General features: G+C 34.7%; 1 pseudogene across 1 annotated transcript; it reads left to right on the forward strand.

Moving 5' to 3' along the window:
* Positions 1-205: 205 nt before the first annotated feature.
* LOC309624974 (U2 small nuclear ribonucleoprotein A' pseudogene) lies at positions 206-14993 on the forward strand (annotated as a pseudogene). The gene has a single exon. The product of its transcript is annotated as a U2 small nuclear ribonucleoprotein A' pseudogene (transcript).
* Positions 14994-20854: the final 5861 nt, after the last annotated feature.

Consider the following 20854-nt stretch of genomic DNA (forward strand, 5'->3'; position numbering starts at 1 on the left):
GTGAAGTATTACTGACAGAAACAGGAAAGGAACAAGAGCACTCTTCAGAATAGAGGGAACAAATCCCTTCTTTTTCCTTTAGCTTTCCTGTCTCCCTCTAGTTCTTACTATTAACAGAGACTAACAGGGAACAAGTTGGCAAATCAGAAATGTGATTTTCAGAGTTTTAGGCCAGCACCAGAAAGCAGAATATGGAAAATTCTTTAGAGTTTAAGTCAGTATGGATTCAAGTTTCCTTGTGGCTATGTTTCCTAACGTGAGTAACCATATAGCTACTTTGTCAGGGACAGTCCACTTTACACTTGTTGTTAGACTTCACATGCGGTTTGTGTTTCTGTTCACCATGAAACATACCCAAGTTTGAATAAAAGGCTATAAGATCATGCAACCAAACTGACACATGTGACTTCAGGCAATGATTTAATTTACTTCTTCAACACTACTAGCCCAAAAGCAATTACTCAGAAAGAGTCCAAAAATAAAGTGTAATTTCTTTTGTTACATGTCTGCATACAAGTGAATGATGTAATATTTAAGTTGTAGGTTTTGTTTTGTAGTATTAGAAAAATTACAAATTTTACTCAAGTTTCACTTTAAGTAACAAAAATCTTCTAGGTTGCTGTAAGCTACTTCCCCTTCTCCCTTCCTTTTGTATTGTCCTTGAAGTCTATACAATAAGATTTACCTTAAAAAAAATCACAGACCATGATTTATAAGTATGGTTGATGAAAATATCTTCAGACTTATAAAAGGGAGGGACAATTTTCCTTCATGGAAAACTGGGTGAAGGGGAGGTATCACTAAAAGTTTATTTCAAAAACTTGCCACAGACCTTCTGGAGTGTGAGGAAGAGAGGAAATTGTATCCACCTTAAATTAGAAGCCAAATGCCTAAAGCTTGCTGAAGCTGCCTACATGCACTAACAGAAGAGAGAGAGGGCTGTATTGGGAAGGAGTTGCACTTTTCCCTACAATAGGTGAGGATGTTGGTTGTGGTTTACTTAAAAAGGGATTTCTGAGGAGTAACATCAGAAATAAAGGTAAAAACAAGATAAAAACATAGGTTGTTCCTGACTTCCTCCCCATCACAAGAACAACTAACAACTATTCAAGAACAAGGAAACACTGAGAACATTCTAGAACACAGGGATGAGTCTGATGCAACCCCCAGCACCTCAGAGACCAAGACAGAGTGCATTAGAAGGGTAAGAGATATGGCTTCTAATTGACTGAATTGCCCCTCCCTCAGGCAAGCACAGTATCACAGAGAGAGGTCTCCCCTGAGCCTCCAGTTTCTAATGGGAAAAGAGAACCTAGGGGGACAACCAGCCCCTTAACCCAGCATTGTGAATGGCTTTGTGGGACTCCCTACTCTGATCTGGCACTGCAGGGATTGCAGGGGAATCTGTGGGACTCAAGCACTGGGAATATGACTGTGAGAAAGCAGAGGGGAGTGGCTTGTAACAACCAGCACCCAGATCTTGGCGTATTGAGTTCATATCTGCAGTGCCCAAGTAGTAATCTCAACCAGCAGCTTTGCTCATCTGCAGAACCACATTGGGGTGCACTCCAACCAGGGAACTCAGCAGGGTGCAGATCTGCCTGACATAGATCCTCAAGCAAAGAATTTTACGAACCCTAGAGCCCAGTTTGCCTATGTCTTATCAAAGAGCTGAATCACAGCCCCACCCACTGTGGATAGTGTCTTCCAGTCTCATCTGACCAGAGGACTGGAGATAACTCCTAGAAAATGTTCCATTGGCACTCAAGCTGAGAGGAGGGCAAGCAAAGCTGAAGACCCCCAGAGCAAAGTCATTACACTTCCTGATTTCTAGCTACACTATAAAGGTAGAGTCATCAAAACAGTATGGTACTGGCATGAAAATAGAAAAATAGACAAATGGAACAGAATCAAGGGTCCAGAAATAAACCCATGTGTATACAGTCAACTCATATTTGACAAGGGAGCCAAAAATACTCAATGGAGAAAACACAGTCTTTTCAATAAATGGGGTTGGGATAATGGATATTCACATGTAAAAGAATGAAACTGACCCATAACTTATATCACTCACAAAGTTGAACTCAAAATGTATTAAAGACTTAAATGTAAGACCTGAAATCATGAAACTCCTAGAAGAAAAACGTGGGAATAAACTCCTTGACATGGGCCTTAATAGTGATTGTTTTGGGGGTATGACACCTAAAGCACAAGCAACTAAATCAAAAACAAACAAGTGGGACTACAAACTAAAAAGTTTCTGAACAGAAAAGAAACCATCAACAAAATGAAAAATACAACGTTTGGAGTGGGAAAAAATATTTCCGACCATATATCTGAAAAGGGGTTAATTACTCAAAATATATTTATATATACTTTATATTTATACTATTTATTTATATATACCTATTAAAATATTTTATATTATTATATACTTATATATGTATACATATTTTATATGTATATATACTTTAGTATACCTTCATCTCAATAGCAAAGAAACCAGTAACCCAATTAAAAAAAACTTGGGCAAAGGACCTGAATAGACATTTCTCCAAAGAAGAATACCCAAAAACTTAACAGGTATCTGAAAAGATGTTCAATCACTAATCATTAGGGAAATGCAAATTAAAACCACAATGAGATATCATTCATACCCATTAAAATGGCCATCATTAAAAAGACAAGAGATTGCAAATGCTGGTGTGGATGTGGAAAGAAAGAACCCTTGTACACTGTTGGTAAAATTGTAAATTGGTACAGCCACTATGGAAAACAGCATGGAGTAGCCTCAAAAAATTAAATATAGAACTACTTACTATATGATGCAGCAATTTTATTTCTGGGAATATATTCAAAAGAAATGAAAACACTATCTCAAAATGATACATGTACCCCCATATTCATAGCAGCATTATTTATAATAGCCAAAACATAGAAACAATCTAAGTGTCCACCTATGGATTACTGGATAAAAAATTGTGACATATAAAATTCAGCCATACAAAAGAAATGAGGCAATCCTACCAACTGTGACAACATGAAAAACCCTGTAGTCATTATGCTAAGTGAAATAGGTCAGAGAAAGACAAATAATGTGGTATGATCTCACTTATATGTGGAATCTAAAAAAAAAAAAAAAAAAGAGCTCATAGAACAGAAGACAGATTAGTTGTTGCCAGCAGTGGGGGATAGGGGATGGAAAAAATGGGTAAAGTGGTCAAAAGGTACAAACTTCCAATTATAAAATAAGTAAGTCTTGGGGATGTAATGCACAGCATGGAAAGTATAACTAATCATCCTGTATTGCATATCTGAAAGTTGCTAGGAAAGTAGATCTTAAAAGTTCTTATTACAAGAAAAAAAATGTAGCTATGTATTGTGATGGATGAACTAGACTTATTGTGATGATTATTTTTGCAATATATACAAATATCAAATCATGTTGTACACCTGAAACTAATGTAATGTTATATGACAATTATACCTCATTTTTAAAAAGTGAAGGAAAAATAAAGGCTTTCTCAAAAATTGAGAGAATGTGTTGCCACTAGACCTGCCTTGCAAGAAATGTTAAAAGACATTCTTAAAACAGAAGGAGAATAATATAGGTCAGAAAATCCGATCTAAGTAAAGAAAGGAAGAGCATGCATGAAGGAAAAAGAGAAGGTGAAATAAAACCTCTTCTTTTTCTTAATTGATATAAGTTTGTTCACCAAAATAACAGCAGTAACACATTCAAATACATATATGTGTGTGTGTGTGTGTGTGTGTGTATGCTCATATATGCTTATATATAAGTGAAATAAATGTCAGAAATTATACAAGGGGCAGAAGGCAGAAACTAGGATTATTTGGTTGTTATAAGGTATTCATACTACCTGTGAAGGGATTTAGGGATTTAGTATTATTAGAGACTTGGATTAGCTATAAATGTATATTGCAAATTCTAGGGCAAACATTTAAAAAAGTAAAAAAAAAAAAAAAAAAAAGCGTAACTAATATGCCAAGAAAGGGGAGAAAATAAAATAATATAAAATGCCCAATTTAAACCATAAAAAAACAAAAAGAGTGGAAGACAAAAATAGAAACAAAGATCACAGGCAAAAATAATGCATAGAGTAGATATCAATCTAACTACATCAATACTCACTTTGAATGTCAATAGTCTAAATTAAGTCTAAATTAAAAACAGATTCTTAGAGTGGGTCAAAAAACATGCCCCAACTATAAGTTGAAATGCACTTTATATATAAAGACATGTGTGTATATATATATGTATAAAGACAATGTAAGTGGATGGAGAAAAATATACTATGCTAACAATAATCAAAACAAAGAAGAATGTTAATTATGTTAATTTCAGACAGACCAGACTTTAAAGTAAGAAAAATTATCTGGGATAAAAAAGGGCATTACATAATGACAAAGGGACCAGTTCTCCAAGAAGACATTTCTTGATGTGTGTGCACTTAACAACAGATTATCAAACTACCTGAGGCAAAAACTGATAGAAATGCAAGGAGTAATATATTAATCTACTATACATGAGGCTGAAATCAATAAGGACATAGTTGAACTCAACAACACTTTCAGCCAACTGGACATAATTGACTTCTATAAACCTCTTTATCCAACAAAAGCAAAACTAACATTTTTGTCAGACTCACATGGAGCGTTCACCACAATAGGTCACATTCATGAAACACATCTTAACAAATCTGAAAGAATAGAAATCGTGGAATTTCAATTAGAGCACGATAGAATTAAATTAGACATCAATAACAAGAAAGACATCTGGAAAATCTCCAAATATGTAGAGATTAAACACCACACTTCTATGTAACATATGGGACAAAAAGAAATCTCAAAAGAAATTTTAAAATATTTTGAAATGAATAAAAATAAAAAAATACAACTAATTAAAACTTGTGGGATGCAGTGAAAGCAATGCTTAGAGTGAAATGTATAACATTGAATGCATATATTAGAAAAGAAGATCCATCTTAATAATTTAAGTTTCCACCTTAGGAAACTAGCAAAAAAAAAAAACCATATTAACTCCAAAGTAAGCAAAGAGAATGTCTGGTGTGTGACAGTGGACGCACAACATCACTGGAGGAGGAGAGTGAAGCTGATGATGGAGATGATCTAGCAGGCAGTGCAGTACACCAAAGCCATGCAGAGCCATAAGCTGGACCTCCAGGAGTATAAAATTCCTGTCATTGAAAGTCTAGGTGCTACCTTAGACCAATTTGATGCTATTGATTTTTCTGGCAATGTAATCAGGAAACTAGGTGGTTTTTCTTTAGTCAGAAGACTGAAAAAATTATTAGTGAACAACAATAGAATATGCCATATAGGTGATGGACTTGGTCAGGCTCTGCCCTGTCTGACAGAACTTATTCTCACCAGCAATAATCTTGTGGAACTGGATGATCTGGACTCTTTGACATCTCTCAAATACCTGACTTCTCTAAGTACTCTAAGAAATCTTCTAACCAAGAAGTAGTATAACAGACTGTATGTAATTTATAAAGTTCCACAAGTCAGAGTATTGGATTTCCAGAAGGTGGGACTTAAAGAGTGCCAGGAAGCAGAGAAAACGTTCAAGGGCAGACAAAGGGCACAACTTGCAAAGGATATTTCCATGAGAAGCAAAACTTTCAATCCAGGTTATGGTTTGCCAAGTGACAAAAAGAACGGCGGGCCACTTGCAGGGGATGTAGAAGCAGTCAAGAATGCTAATGCATCAACCCTCGCTGCAGTGGAGCGCCTGAAGGGTTTTCTATTGTCTGTCTGATACCTGGCAGAGAATGCAGATCAATCAGGCCCCACTGATGATTGATGGTGAAGAGGAAAGGGAAGAAGACATAGTCACACATGAGTCCTGAGCAATGTGGCCTCTGAGTATCTACAGGATATATAATATGTCCACCTGGAACAAGTCCTGCTTTTTGAATATGGAATAATAGCCTTGCTATGTCAACAAAATGGAGTTCAAAAGCATTGTTGAAATGTCTAAAACTGCTGCTGGTAACTTTGCAATAAAATTTTGAAATCTAAATGCCAGTTTTCTACAAATAGTAAAAATAAGGGACATTCACTGTGCTGTCAAAAAGAATATAAAAAGAGTAAGCAGAAGAAAATATATAATAACACAGCAGAAATCATCAAACTGGTAAGAGTAAATCAGCAGAAAAAAAAAAATCAGTGAAACCAACAGCTGGTTCGTTCTTTGTAAAGATCAATAGAAACAATAAACATCTAGCTAAGCTAATTAAAAAAAAAAAGAAGGAGGATGAAAAATGTTAGTATCAGAAATGAAAAAGAGAATATCACTACAGATCCCATGGAATTTAAAAAGCTAATAAAGGAATACTATGAAAAACTCCATGCCTATAATTTGATAACAGAGATAAAATGGACCAATTCTTTGGAAGATATGATATGAAAAAATTAACACAAAAAGAAATAGATGATCTGAATAGGCCTGTATCTTTTAACAAATTGAATTAATTATTTTCCAAAACAGAAAGCACAAAGTCCAAATGGGTTCACTGGTGAATTCAACTAAACATTTAAGGAGGAAATGGTACCAATTCTCTATAGTCTGTTTCAAAGTATAGAAGCAGAGGGAAAACTTTTTAATTCATTCTATGAGGTCAGCATTACCATAGTACCAAAAACAGTTACAAGAAAAGCAAACTACAGACCAATATATCTCATGAACATAGGTGCAAAAATATGAAACAAAATATTAGCAATTCAAATCCAAAAATGTATAAATATAGTTGTACACCAAAATCAAATGGGATTTATTACAGGACTGCAAGGCTGATTCAATATTTGAAAATCAATTTATGTAATCCATCACATCAACAGGGTGAAAAAGAAAAATCACATGATCATATCAGTAGATGACAAAAAAGTATTTGACAAGATACAATATCGATTCATGACACAAACTTTTAGTAAACTAGGAATAGAGAGGAACTTTCTCCACATGTTAAATGCTAACTACAAAAGGCCTACAACTAACATTATACTCAAAGGTGAGACATTCAAAGCTTTTCCACTAAGATCAGGTACAAGACAAGAACGTACCCTCTGATCACTCCTATTCAACATTGTGCTACAAGTCCCTGCTAATGCAATAAAGCTGGAAAAGAAAATAAAAGGTAAACAGATTGTAAAGGGGAACCTGAAGCTGTTTTTGTTCTCAGATGATATGACAGTCTATAAAGAAAATCTGAAAGAATCAACAAAAAGTTCCTGGAACTAAAAAGTAATTATAGCAGATTGCAGGATGTAAGTTTAATATACAAAAATCAGTTGCTTTCCTGTGTACCAGCAATGAAAGAGTGGAATTTGAAAGTAAACACACAATACCATTTATATTATTATGTTATAATAATATAAATTATTATGTTATATTATTATTATATTATACTCCAAATAAAATACTTAGGTATAACAAAATATTATAAGCTCTAGATGAATAAAACTATAAAAGTGTGATGAATAAAATCAAAGAAGAACTAATAAATGGAGATACATTCATGTTCATGGACAGAAAGACAATATTGTCAAGATGTCAGTTCTTCCCAAATTGATGTATAGATTTAATACAATCCTGATCAAAATCCATCAAGTCACTTTATGAATACTGAAAGAGTGATTCTAAAGTTTATATGGAGAGGAAAAAGACCTCTAATAACCAACACAGTGTTGAAAATGAATAACAAAGTTGAAGGACTGATCCTATTTAACTTCAAGACTTATTATAAAGCTATAGTAATCAAGAGTGTGCTTTAGCAAAAGAACTGACACATAGATCAATGGAGCAGAATAGAGAGTCCTGAAATAGACCTAAAATATGTAGTCAACTGACCTATGATGAAGCAGCAAAGGCTATACAATGAGGCAAAGACAGTTTCTTCAACAAATGGTGCTAGCACAACTGGGCATCCACATGCCAAAAAAATTAATCTAGACACAGACCTCACACTCTTCACATAAGTTAACTTAAAATGGACCTTAAGCCTAAATGTAAAATGCAAAACTATAAAACTCCTAGAAGATAAAATAGGAGAAGATCTAGATGACTTTGGATATAGGGATGACTTTTTAGGTACAACAGTAAAGACACAATACATGAAAGAAATAATTGATAAGCTGGAGTTGATTAAAATTAAAAATTTGTGTTCTGCAAAAGATAATATTAAGGGTATTAGAAGACAAGTCACAGATTTGAAGAAAATATTTGCAAGACACTTCTGATAAAACACTATTATCCAGAATATACAAAGAACACTTAAAACTCAACAATAAAAAAAAAAACCTGAATTAAAAATGGGCCAAACACCTTAACAGACATTTCACCAAAGAAGATTACAGATAATAAATTAAGGCATGAAAAGATGCTCCAAATCATATGTTATCAGGGAAATGCAAATTAAAACCATGAGATACCACTACACACCTATTTAATGTCCAAAATCCAGAATGCTGACAGCACCAAATGATGAAGATGTAGGGCAAGAAGAACTCTCATACACTGTGGGTAGAAATGCAAAATAGTACAGTCACTTTGGAAAACAGTTTGATGGTTCATACAAGACTAAACATATTCTCACCATGTGATCCAGTGATCACACTCCTTGGTATTACCCAGAGGAGCTGAAAACTTATTTCTACACAAAAACTTGTACATAGATGTTTATAGTAACTTTAGTCATAATTGCCAAAACTTGGAAGTAACCAAGATGTCTTTCAGTAAGTAAATGGATAAATAAACTATGGTATATCCAGACAACAGAATAGCACTGAGTACTAAAAAGAAATGAACTATCAAGCCATGAAAAGACATGGAGGAACTTTAAATGCATATTACTAAATGGATGAAGCCAATCTGAGAAGGCTACATACTATATGACTCCAAAGATAGGACATTCTGGAAAAGGCAAAACTGTCAAGATATTAAAAAGTCAGTAGTTTCTAGGTATGGGAGGGATGAGTAGGCAGAGAACAGAGGATATCTAGGGCATTGAAAATACTCTGTATGACATTATAATGATGGATATATGCCATTATACATTTGTTCAAACCCATAAAATGTACAATACCAAGAGTGAACGCTAATGTAAACCATGGACTTTGGGTGATTATAACGTGTCAATGTAGGTTCATCCTGGTAAAAATTGTACCACTTTGGTGATTAACGTTCATAGTGAATGAGGCTATGTACACAAGGGGAAAAGGGGTATATGGGAAATCTCTGTACCTTCCTCTCAATTTTCTGTAAACCTAAAATTGCTCTAAAATATTAAAATCTTAAAAAAAAAAAGAAAGGGATTCCTAGTAACAATGAATTAATGCAACCAAACGGAGACCTGACAAATTCCAAGAGATAAATGAGGGAGTGGAAAGCAACCAATAATATGAGCCTTTAAAAGAGAACTATGGTATGTTGATTCTATATCCTAAAACTTTACTGAATTCACTTATTAGTTCTAATGGTATTTTTGTGGAGTCTTTGAAATATGAGTAGACATATGATATAAACATATCTTCAAAAAGAGATAATTTTACTTTTTCCTTTTTGATTTTGATGTGTTTTGTCTCCTTTTCTTTTTGATGCCTAAATGATCTGCCTAGGACTTCCAGTACTCTACTGAATAGAATTGGTGAAAATGAGCATACCTGCCTATTTTCTGATCTTAAAGGAAAATCTTTTAGTTTTCACCATTGAGTATGATATGAGTTGTGGGATTTTCACATATGGCCTTTATTATATTGAGACAAATTTCTTCTGCACCGATTTGTTGATAGTTTCTGCCGTGGACATGTGTGGAATTTTATCAAATGCTTTACATTGATGTACTGATATGAATGTGTGATTTTTATCCTCTATTCTGCTAATGTGGTATATAATATTTATTGAGTTACATATGGTGGACCATTCTTTCAATATAATAACAATAGATTATCTAAAAAATAATCAAGAAAACAAATTCCATTTACAATAGCAACGAATAATTAAATACTTAAGAATAAACTTAACCAAATGGATGAAGAACTGATACACTGATAACCACATAAAACATTCATGAAAGAAATTTAACAAGACACAAGTAAATGGAAAGACATCCCATATTCCTAGTTTGGAAGAATTAATATTTTTTAAATGCTCATAGTACCCATAGCAGTCTACAGATTCGATGCAATCCTATCAAAATCATAGTAGCATTTTTACACAGTAAAACAATCCTAAAATTCATATAGAACCACTAAATTAAATACTCTAAATAGTCACAGCAATTTTGAGTAAGAAGAACAAAGCTAGAGTCATCACACTTTCACATTTCAAAACATATTACAACCTGCAATAATCAAAACTGTTTGGTACTAGCATAAAAATAGACATATAGACCAATGCAAGAGAATAGAGAGCCCAGAAATAAATCTATGCATACACAGTCAACTGATATTTAACAAGTGGCCAAGAATACACAATGGGGAAAGGATAGTTTCCTCAAATGGTGTTGAAAAAACTAGATATCCACATGCAAAAGAATGAAATTGAGCCCTTTTCTTACACTATACACAAAATTCAATTCAAAATGGATTAAAAACTTGAATATAAGACCTGAAACTCTAAAACTCCAAGAAGAAGAAAACATAGGAAAAAATTTTTCTTGACCTTGACCTTGGTGATGATTTTTTGGATGTAACACCAAAAGCACCAGCAAACAAAATCACAAATAGATGTGTGAAATTACATCAAACTGAAAAGCTTCTGCATAGTGCAATAAACAGTCAACAGAATGAAAAGGTAACCTATGGTTTGGGAGAAAATATTTGAAAACCATAACTAATAAAGAGTTAATATCCAAAATTTATAATTAATTCATACAACTCAATAGCAAAAAATCAAATAACCCTGTCAAAAATGAGCAAAGGACCTCAGAAAATTTTTCCAAGGAGGGTACACAAATGGCCAAGAGTTACAAGAAAATGTTTCAACATTACTAGTCAACAGGTAAATGCAAATTAAAACCACAATGAGTTATCACCTCACACCTCTCAGGATGACTGTTATAAAAAACAAAAGATAACAAGTGCTGGTGAGGATATGGAAGAAAAAGAAAACTTGTACAGTCTTGGTGGAATATAATTTGGTGTAGCCACTATGGAAAACAATATGGAGATTCCTCAAAAAATGAAAAATAGACCTACCATATGATCCAGCAATCCCACTTTTTGGGTATTTATCCAAAGGGACTGAAATCAGAGTCTCAAAGATACACCTGCATTCTTGTGTTCATTTCAGTATTATTCACAATAGCTAAGACATGGAAGCAATGTAAACATTCAAGGAACAATGCATGACGAAAGAAAATGGGTAAAGAAAATACATACAACGGAATATTATTCAGCCATAAAAAAAGGAAATTCTGCCATATGAGACAACATGGATGAACCTGAAAGACATTATGCTAAGTAAAATTAGCCAGACACAGAACAACTACTACATAATCCTACTTATATGAGGAATATAAAATAATCAAACTTATGGATTCAAAGTAGAATGGTGCTTAGCAAGGGGAAGGGGAAAACAGGTAGGTATTACTCAAAGGATACAAAGTTTCAGTTAGGCAAGATGAATACGTTTCAGAGATCTACTGTCTACCATAATATTTATAGTTAAACAATACTATGCTGTTTACTTAGGCATTTGCTAAGAGTGTAGATTTTACATTAACTCTACTTATCACAGAAAAAAATAAAGGCCCGAGGAACCTTTTGGAAGTGATGGATATGTTTATTAGCATTGATCATGATGATTGTTTCTTAGGTGTATATTGTTTCTTAGGTGTATATTTATTTCCAAATTTATCAAGTTGGATTCATTAAATGTACACAGCTTTTGTCTGTCAATCATATCTCAGTGTGGCTTAAAAAAGGGGAACATAAACATATAAATGTTTTAAAAATTAAAGAGAGCTGCATATGACGTCTTCAAGGAGAGAGCAGAGAGTCTCTGAGGAAGGGTGTATCTCAGGAGAGAATGACCAGTAATTGTACGTCTACTATAACCATAGACCTCAATGTAGGATCATTACTGAACCAACCAAGTAAAAGTTCCTCACCATTCCTTCCACTTCTAGAGGCCAGAAATTCAGCTAATATGTGAAGATATCAATATGGAGAGCTAGGAAATCATGAAAAAACCAATCTCTTGCTCCTCCTTCTCCTGAGAAAACTGCTATGTGTGTTACTCCTGCATCAGGAGAAGTGAAAGGCTTTTAAGGTGCTTTGAGTTTTATATTTTAGTGAGATGGTGCTTTTTGATTATAAAAATTATGCTCCTCTTATTAAAATTAAAATTTATGGAGTAATTTTATTAAACCCTTACATACATTTTCTTAATTAATCTTTGCAGTAACCTAGTAGGTTGATTCTATTATGAACTTTGTCTCGTAAATAAACAAACTGAGCCTTTTTCAAGGCTTCATATGAATGGCAGAGTCAGAAACTGAATATTTGTCAAATTTTATACTCTTAATATTTTCCTGATTCCATATTTGTATTCATTTAATTTCTTAAGAAGACAACAGTAACAAATATCTGCATTATCTAATGAATAATTCTATGTATCAAGTTAGTAATATTCTATAATGAAGTACTTGTATCTTATAAAATAATTCCTTGTCTAACAAGAACTCACATCCTGTTTTGTTGCTCTGAATATATTTTTCATATACTGGGGAAAAATGGTTTCAGGTGTTCACATTAGAGACAAACATAAACAAATGTGCTTACTCTTCCTGCAATATTTCCAAAAGAATTCAAAATAAAACTGGTTTGTGAGAAAACATGAAAATGTCTTTATTAATACTTAAAATATATTGGAAATACAAATTATTATATCTCATTCACATAATTTTGATCCAGTAACTCTTATTAAATATGCATTTTTGTAGGACACAATCTTAACCTGGAAGCAATTTTAGAAGATATCTTGACCAGTCTCCCACCCATTGCATGAACTCATTCCTCAAGTTTGATGGATAGGAGGATAATGAAATAATGAATTACCTTTTGTCTAATATTTATGTGTTATAAAAATATTTTTTTACTGATAAAATATTCAATTTCCTTTTAATTCCATCCATTTTTACTGAACCCTGTCCTTGGAACCATACATTCCTTTACTCATCTGATAAATAATTATTGAGCTCATCATCCAGGCAACAAGTTTGATGAAGAGAATACAATGATGACCAAAACCAGAAATACTCCATGCTTAGGTGGAACTCAGAGGCTAGAGGTAAGGCAGATAATCAAATATGATTGCAGTAATGAATGTGGAGTTACAATTTTTAGAATGTACTGCAAAGTACATGATGCTATGAGATTAACTATTATGAGGTTTTCCTGAAAAAGTGAAATTCTTGCAAGTATTGAAAAGAAGCATTACATCTCTGTAGTATTTTCTTCAAATAGTCTGTATCTGCATGATACTGAAATAAATAACTTCAATCTGAATAAAGGGGATTAAGGAGTTTATGAATATGTGTGTATGTGTAATTACATTTGTGGGTATCATTTTGCCAATCAAGGTAGCTTACCCTTTAATTCTCCTTGTCTATGCATAATAGAGAATATGTGGGGAGGGGTGTTGCTAGACAGAATTTACCGGTGAAATAATTTTCATAGCGTACTGAGAAATAAGAATTCATAAAAGTATAAAAGTGACTATTTTATGTACCACAGTTGCAATCGGTTCTTAGTTTAGATCATGTTGTTAAAGTTTCCTGCCTCAGTAATTTGATGTTTATTTCATTTATGCTAGTCTTCTTGCTTTTCGTTATTTTGCTGGAATTTCAAGATTAAAAATCCACATAGTTTCTTTTTGTACTAAGAAATTTGAAAATAACTGAATAGCAGGACGATAAAAAACAATTGAGGAGGCAGAGCATACATATTTCAGTGAAGAGCACAACTACAAGTAAATAAATTACAGTGACCTTAAAAATGGAAAGAATGATGACTTATGTATAGCAAAGGCAATACCAATTATTTTATTTTGTTGTGTGTTAATCTACACATAAGAGATCAACAGAACATAAATGTTAAGAAGTAGCTACTTGAAGCAAAATTGAGAAGTGAAGCACCTGTTACCCTAATTCAGCAAAGTAATATACTATTTTCAAAGAAACTTGCAGATGATTGAGACCACTCTGTACTGAATTATCAGTATATGTACATAAAAATGCATTTAAAAGGATGCTATTTTACCATTGTCTGACAAATTTGATAAATGCAGGACAAAGCTGAACAAATTAGGCATAAAAATAAATTAAAGCAGCAGAATTTTAGATTAAACGAGGCTCTAGAGATCACCTCATCCAACTCCCTTATTTTACAGATGAGGAAGCTGAGCCCAGAAATTTTAGTCTACAGCTTTTGCAATGTTATGGAATTGGAAAAGAGCAAGATGAGAGAAGAAACCAAGTTTTCCCAGCACAGTGTTAGTTCTAGAAATCTAAACAAGTGAATTTGTTTAATTTAAAGGGATTAAGTTATCCAAAGTTATAATCTGCAAAAGCAAAACAGAGTACAAAATAGCACACAAACACACCCATTTGCCACTTGCAGTGTTAAACTGGTTATCAACAATTTTAGGGCTTACAATAAAAGCCAATAAATATTGGCTTTACAAAGTCTTACCATGTCAAGAAATTGCCCAGATGTGGAATCATGCTCTAAAAACTAGATTTCTATAATCTTGTGATATGTCTATTTTTACATGTTGAAAAGAACTAAAGCAAGTTATGGAATATTTAATCAGTAAATATCTGCCCTAATTATCCTAGTAGTAGAGGATATGCATTTTTATGAGCATGATCAATTTATCACCATGATAAATTACATTAAACATTACTTCAGTTATCTCACTTCTTTTTCCATTGAATGTGCTCTGCTATAAAATATGTTTTTAGCAAACTCAGAATATTATATAATGTGGACATTATCAATGTAGACCTAAATGATATGAATCTTTTAATGTAAACTATTTTGATTAAATATCCTTAAGGAATAAACTTGTCAGAGAGGAAGAAATTTTCCTCTACCCTCCTAGGTTCTTCTGGTTAGTCTAAGAATTAAATTGCCATGAGGCAGATTAACAGGGGAAAAACAAACAAAAGTTTAATAACATGTATACACAGGAGAGACCCATGAAAACTGAGTAACTTGCCAGAATGGCTGGAACCCTCACCTTAAAAATCATCTTCAGCTGAAGACAAAAGAGAATGTTGCCATAGTGGTTTGGGACATCAAAGGGGAGGTAGGCAATTGACATGGAAATAGAAAAGCAAATGTTTGGTAAACGAGTGTTTGCTGAGGCATGCAGAGACAATGGGACACAGAGAGGAAGTTTAACAAACAGGCTTTGCTAGGTTCCTCCCTGTCTGCCACACCTAGTTCATTCTGTAGTTATCCAGGGTGGTAGCCCCCTTCCAGGAACAGGTCCTCCGTCTACATTCTTTTAGGCAGTTAGGGATAAGGTCAAAGGTTCCTCTTGAGTCTTTAGGACCTTGATTGTTTTCAGAGCAAAATAATCTGCATGCCAAAGAGAAATTTTGGGGAGGCAAGTTTTGCTCCCCTACAAACTTAACTCCAGCACAGATTCTCTAATACTAGGGACACGGTCAGTTACAACCAGGCCATTGCTTTGTCTACTTGTGTTTCACATTGGTCAAGGAGACCACAATGTTATCTCCATGTTGCTAATGCATATTCTTCCTATAAAGGGACAGCTTTAAACTTTAGTCTTAATTTCCTCTCTTCTCCTCAGAGTGAAAGCAGCTCTTTTGTCCCTTCCCTGTTTGCTTATTTCTGTCCCCCTCTAACCTTTAAAACCTAATTATAGGGATGAGATCACTAGGCGATTTAACCTAACTCCTAATTTATGCTTTCCTGAATGCACACCATGCCTTATCTAACCTGTTGATTCTTTTCCTCGATAAAAGGAAGTAAGAATGATGAATTTAGTAGTTAAAGAACTCTACCCTCAACAGCCCCCTAAGGAATCCTGCAGGCAGATCACGCAGGCAAGATAACATCTGAAGAGAGAGTCAGCCTGTCTGCCTGCAATGGAGAATGATGCGGAACCCAACTTCCTGCCTCGATGATTCACTGTGTTGACTAAAAAAAAAATTCACAACCAAAAAGTTGAGAGTTTTCTTTTATTCAACAGAAATTTTTAGGACTTCAAGCCCGGGAGGGAGCATCTCAAGTAACCCTGAGAGAACTGCTTCGAGGAGGCAAGGTGGGAAACCAGGATATATAGGAGTTTTGCAACAAAGGGCAGGTAGTAGGAAAAAAAGATTACTGTTAATAAAAGAAAACTAGATGACTCAAGTTAAGGAATTTAGCACTTTTCTATATATGGGAAGGTGCAAGGGTCTGGGCTCCCTGAAATCATTCCTTTGATATGCACCTCAGCTATCTGGGGCCAGTATCCTGTGTTCTCACATCCTGATTTTCCTCAAGGCTCAGGTCAGGACTGGCTGCAGTCTGAAGGCTGCTAGATGGCAGGTATTCTTTTTCTTCCTGAGTTCTCTCAAGGCTCACCAGCTCAACATAGGCTAGTGGCTGTAATCACTGATGACTGTGACATCCTTTGTTTACTGATATGGCAGGCGGTATTCCATTTCGCAAATGAAATTCTTCCCCCTCCATTTTTCCCTTTAAAAATTGTTATGGCTGAGCAGAATCTTCAGAGTTGGTCTACCCTCTCTCCAGATTGCCAGCTTTTCTGATTAAAACACCTGTCCTTTCTACTGACATTTGCCTCTCGAATTATTGGCTTTTGAGCAGTGAGCAGCCAAATCTGAGCTCAGTAAAAAGAGCATTTACAACTTGAAACAACATGATTCATGGCATACACCATATTCAAAACATATTCAAATACCAAATAAGAAAGCTATAATTGCCTGTAGTAGTCAGGATTCTCCAGAGAAACAGAAACACTAGGAGATACATAGAGCTATATCTCACTCTATGTATTTTGTATATCTGTGAGAGAGAGAGAGGAAAAGGGAGGGAGAGAGACCTTTATTATAGTCCAAATTTGAAGGCAATCAGGCAGAAGTATTCTCTCATACTCAATGGAGGGAGGGTTTTATTCTTCAGGCCTTCAACTGATTGGATGAGGCCCACCCACATAAAGGACAGCAATCAGTATTGCTCAATCTAGCAATTTAAATGCTAATCTTATCCAAAAAAAAAACACCCATAGAAAATCTAAAAATAATTTTGACCAAAGGTCTGTGTATCCCATGACCCAGACAAGTTGACACATAAAATTAACCATCATGCTGCTTAAAAGCCAAAGGTGGAAAAGGAAGACATGATACTGGAATTCCAACAGACCATAGATACAGGAGACCTTTCCAACATGAGAACTCACCAATGGATTTACACTAAGAAATTATATATGTTCTGAAAAATTATATTATCTATGTAGTGAAGAAAGTCTGAAACATATTTAGGATACATCCTCTTTGAAGGCTCAGGCACAAACACTTTTGCTGACTCTCATTTCCCACCAGGCCTTACCATCCCCAAGCAGACTGAGTTAGATTCACTTTGTATGGGCTTGTAGAACCCTTTGTAATTATCTTTAGTGTAGTATTTAATCACAGTTTTCAATTGTTTTTTTTTGTTCATCTCACCAAGGCAGTGAAAATACTGAGGGATGGAGGTGTGTTTTTCACCTTATATATTCCCAGTACCTAGTACATATAAGCACTCAAATATGGACTCAAGAATGAAACATTAGTAAATGTATGTAAGGCACCATGCTATACTTAAATTATTTAATGATACTTTATTTGACCTAATAGGACTCATAAAAATTAAAAATAGCTCTAAATGCAGCAAGTTTTTGTGGATCAACAATAATTTTGCTGTTCAAAATTTAAATCAGAATTCTGAATATGATCTGGGTGTGAACGAAATCTCCTAAGATAGCTCTAAACTGTCAAAGACCTTACTCCTGTTCTTATCTTTGTAACTCACAATTTCAAGACAGAGTTTGACTTTTATTGTAAACAGCCAAATAGTAACTAATTTAAGCTTTGTGGGCCATACCATGTCTGGTTGTCACAAGTATTAAACTCTGCCATTGTCGTGTGAAAGCAGCTATAGATAATAAATAAACAGAGGCATGTGGCTATGTTGCAGTAAAATTCTGTTTACAAAAACAGGTGGCAGTGGACAATATCTGGCCTATGGGCTGTAGAAACACGACTTATGCTTTAAGTAATCCAAAAGCAACCGAGCATGAAGAAAATTTTACAGTGTCCTTCTGTTTTACAAATTAGAAACTATATTATTAAAAATATCCCAATAGCAAGAATGAGATCACTTTCATTTCTGCAGAAAGTAAACTTTTAGAAACACTGTCACATCACATCCTTTCTTTAACCAGAAAAATTAGTTGCCACCAATCTTGCTCTCATAGCACTTTGCGCAGGCATTTGCAGAAGGTTGATGATGCGGAAAAGGTGACTGAAAGTAATTCGAAACTAAAGATTCTGTCTCAAAGCTAAATTTACTGGTTTAGGGACTTCCTTGGTGGTCCAGTGGTAAAGAATCTGCCTTCCAATGTACCGGACTCAGGTTCAATCCCTGGCCGGGGAACTAAGATCCCACATGCCGCAGGGCAACTAAGCCCGCGCGCCACAACTACTGAGCTCACGCACCTCAACTAGAGAGCCCGTGTGCTGCAAACTAGAGAGCCCAAGCACTCTGGAGCCCGCGCACCACAACTAGAGAAGAGAAAACCTGCACGCCACAACTAGAGAGAAGCCTGTGTGCTGCAACGAAAGATCCCACATGCCACAATGAAGATCCCGTGTGCTGCAACTAAGACCCAAAGCAGCCAAAAAATAAATTAATAAATTAAAATAAATAAATAAATAAATTTACTGGTCTAGTCGTGGTTAATATAAATTTCTTTCCATGAGAGTAAATTAAGATCTTTCTGTAAATTTGTGGCTAAATAGTTCAAAAACACCTAAATGCCAGTTAAACTGTAATCTCAAGGAAGCATGACTATGACAATTACATTTAGTGAGTAAAATGCCAATGAATTGAAATGTACCAGGTTTGGAGACCTAAATGCTAGCAGACAGGGGATCGTTAGTGAGCATACTGGGCAACATTTTCCTGCATCAGGTAAGGGAGAAAATGTTTAGATGCTGTGATTTTTTTTTTTTTTCTATTCAACTGTAAAATCCCCTGTTGATTCATAAAGAAAACATCTTTCTACAACTTCAATTTCCTGTATCATGAAAAAATAAAAACTGATATCTCTAGCAATGGGCATAGCACATAAACAATATTCAATTAATGTTAATGATTAATAGCTTTTATAAATAGAAGAATGAAAAAAGGAAATAACATTTGCTTTTTAGCCTCTAAAATTCTGATATCTAAGATTATTTGAAAAGATTAAAAATGAAATGAAAGCTCCTGTTAAGTTTTAACTTTTCCACGTTAGAATTTACAAAGGAGATTCACAATAAATTATGTGGAGCCACATGAAATCACTGATATTTGTGATCTTAAAAAATGGCAGTACCGTGTGATTCAAGTTATAATCGTTAGAAATTCTCGAGATAACCTTACACGATGGGTACTGATCCCACTTGATAGACAAAGAAATTGATGCTGAATAGAAGGTGACTTGCCTAAGCCTACAGAGAAAGCTAGTGAGAGTACTGAAAAAACCAATATTTTATTACGTTATATGTAACAGATACTGTAAGCTTAGTGTATGCCAGGCACTTTTCTGAGTAGGAGTATATAGGAATAGATAAATTTAGCTCACCACCCTCCCTTATGTGAGATGAGACCATCAACTTGCACATTTTAGGACTTTTTAAATCCCCCATTCCAATCTAGCTCTGAAGAAAGTTTTTTCTAAATTTGTTACATTTGTATCTAAAGATTATCTGATGGAGACATTCTTATCCTTGCCAAACTTCAGTGCCTACACCTTTCAAATGTGAAGGGACATATTTAAAATTTGATTGCAGGATTTATGGTAAAGCAGTCCTTATTCACCTTTTATCACTGACCTACAGTGTACAAAAGTATCAACTTAAGGACTGGCCAAGGAGACGGAAATTAAATCCAAAAATCATTAACATTTTCAACATGAGAAATGTGTTCTTTGTTGTAAGAGTGTATTTGTAAGGTAAGGTAAGAGGTATTTCTTACCTTACCTTACCTTACCTCTAAGGTATTTCTTTGTAAGGTAAGAGTGTATGCCTATAAACTTCTATGGGGATATTTTAGCTCATCTCACCATCCTTCCCCTCCCTGCTGTGTGTCTCAGGAGGCTGACCTCTATAGACTATTTGCCAGTAGACTCTGGCCTGTAGGAGGCTTTAGCAGAAGATGGAGAGAGAGAGAGGTTTTGGTATTTATTGCCTCAGAAACCTCCGCCACAGCCAACAATCATTGGACAGGTGGTTGTCTTACCTGTATCAAACACCACAGCTCTTTTTAGATGTCCCCATGATTTCAGTACCCTCTGAGGTTGCTGTAACAGCTGCCTCCTCTTGCTTTGTCAGGATAGTGGTGGTAATAGCTTTACTCTTGCTAAATCCTGGGAGCATCATCAAAACTTATTAGCTCTCTTAACTCCACCAACACCTCATCACTTCTTAAAATTCTCTTTAATTACTCCTCTGACTATAACATAACGTTTGTTTCTTGTCAGAATCCTATTAAGGAAAAACTTTTATACACACACACGCACGCACAC

This window comes from Balaenoptera borealis (assembly GCF_965194805.1).
Source record: "Balaenoptera borealis genome assembly, chromosome: 3".
Lineage (NCBI taxonomy): Eukaryota > Metazoa > Chordata > Mammalia > Artiodactyla > Balaenopteridae > Balaenoptera > Balaenoptera borealis.